Below are 2,500 nucleotides of genomic sequence, written 5' to 3'. Positions count from 1 at the left end.
CCTGCCTATGCCTCTTATCTAAGTCTAGCATACATGTCACAAGTTTATGATCCATGTAGCTATGTGGAATTGTGGACACTCTATGCTATCTCTATCTACTGTCCTACACAGTATCTTATGTAGATACGATCTCGACGATCCAATGTGGTTGCTCCATGTCCACGTTGGTGCAATCGAGTTGTCGAGTCGGTACCTGCGAGACAGTTGAAAGTGTATTTGCCCACGTATTCTAGAAGCGTGTCCAAGGTAGCATTCCAACCCCCAACTAAAAGTAAAAGACAAGACGTTCCTAAGAATACTTCTAGACGTCAAAAGAAATCCAGCTGACCTGTTAAAGGCAGTGCGTAGATTGATACGAGTCGAAAAGCACACACATTGCTGCCGTCGACATACAGAACAACCAGTATGACCTACTGGTCTACGAATCTTGTCTTTATTTTGAGATTCAGACCTTTCTGAAAAAGTACCGCTGTGCCACTGCCACCCATTCTCGGCAAACAGGGAGAAAGGTAAATGTTAAACTGTCCGCTAAATATGGACTTTAGGGCCGGGGATTATGGAGTCTGGTTTCACTTATAGCTATGATTTCTAATTCGTGTGACTTTATGTCGTTTAAGAGGTACCCTTGTTTCCAAGGGGACCCCAAGCCACGCGTATTCATGCTGATAGATAGATAGATAGATAGATAGATAGATAGATAGATAGATAGATAGATAGATATGCATATCTAAATCTACATATATATGCATATACGAGCAACAAAGAGGTCCAATCATGAAAAGCTTCTTGACACAAACGTTAAGAACAAAGTGCAACTAGAAAAGTTGTTCATGTCTCAGAAAGCACCGTTGCAAAAAGAACTCAGGAGGTTTAATGACACTTGGTGTAGAAATTTATCTGAGGACGTACAGGCAGCCTATAACAGGAAAGACATTAAAATTTTCTATAGCTTATTTCTGCAAGCTTTTGGACTGCAATCTTCATCATCATATGTTTCCTTGAAGTCGAAAGATGGAAATGAGGTTATTAAAGATCCTACTGGAATAATGAATAGATGGAGACAACACGTTGCATATCTCTTCCACAATCCGTCTGTAGTGAACATGGATATCATAAACAACATTCCGCAAAAAGATATAGTGCAACACATGGATGATACACCTCCATTGAAGAAGTAAATCTGGCATTATGTAAACTGAGATCAGGTGAAGCTCCTGAATTGAATGGTATTCCAGTTGAAATTCTGAAAGCAGGTGGGGATCATATATCATCTGAAATTCATAACCCGATAACTCGAGTTCAGAATGATTTTTCTGTACCACAAGAATGGATAAATGGCATTCTAATCTCTGTATACAAGAATAAGGACCAGAGATCATGTGTGGTAATTTTACAGGGATAACTCTTCTGGCACATACCGGAAAGATACTTTCAAGGATCATGTTAGATCGTTTGTTTTTTGTTTTTTTTTTAGAATGTGTGTCCACATGTGCTTCCTGAAGAACAGTGTGGTTTCAGACCAGAGCGAGGAACAATGGACATGCTATTTTGTGTGAAGCAGGTTCAAGAGAAATGGTTAGAGGAACAAATACCACTATACCAGGACTTCATAGATTTAACTAAGGCATTTGAGACGGTAAACAGTGAGGCACTGTGAATTGAATTGTGTAAACTTGGTTGCCCAAAACATTTTGTGAGAATTTTAAAGGAAAAACACAGAAACATGAAATCTCAGGTAGTCTTTAATGGTGAGCTATCTCATGAAATTTTGATGGACAAAAGTGTCAAAAAGGGTGATATTCCTGACTCTACACTTTTCCTTTCTCTATTTGTTTTGCTGCATTACGTTGGTATGCTTTCAAGGGTTGCAACAGGGGAATCGGAATCAGATTTCGGACATCTGGTCGTATTTTTAATTTGACCCGGTTTAACTACAAAACAAAGACTTTCAAAATACTTGTTAGAGAATTACTTTATGCTGATGTTGATTTGGTGGCACACTCAGAGGGGGATATACAACGTTTAATAGACAGATTTTCCACTACAAGTGTACATTTCGCACTCACAATTAGTTTGGGAAAAACCAAAGTAATGTTCACTCCCGTGCCACGACAAACATATTCTGAACCAAACAGTTTTATGAATTGAACAAGGGTAGAAGTCGTTGACACCTTTGTTTACTAAGGAAGCACACTGTCAAGAGATGGTAGTCTTGATGCAGAGATATATTATCAAATAGGGAAGGGAAGTGTTGCATTTGGAAAGCTCAAAATGCGAGTATGGGTGGATAGAGGTATTTTCCTGCAGACAAAAATCAGTGTCTATAAAGCGTGTGTATTGTCTGCACTTCTTTATTCAAGTGAGACACGGAGCACGTACAAGCGTCACATAAAAATGCCGGACAGATTTCATCAAAAGTGCCTCAGACGTATCTTAGGAGTCAGAAACAGAAGTTGTGCGCATGTCACGTTGCAGCTCAATTGAACAACGTATTATCTTG

Source organism: Octopus bimaculoides, chromosome 1, assembly GCF_046866305.1.
Source record: "Octopus bimaculoides isolate indiv1 chromosome 1, ASM4686630v1, whole genome shotgun sequence".
NCBI lineage: Eukaryota > Metazoa > Mollusca > Cephalopoda > Octopoda > Octopodidae > Octopus > Octopus bimaculoides.
Note: the sequence above shows the minus strand (reverse complement) of the source record.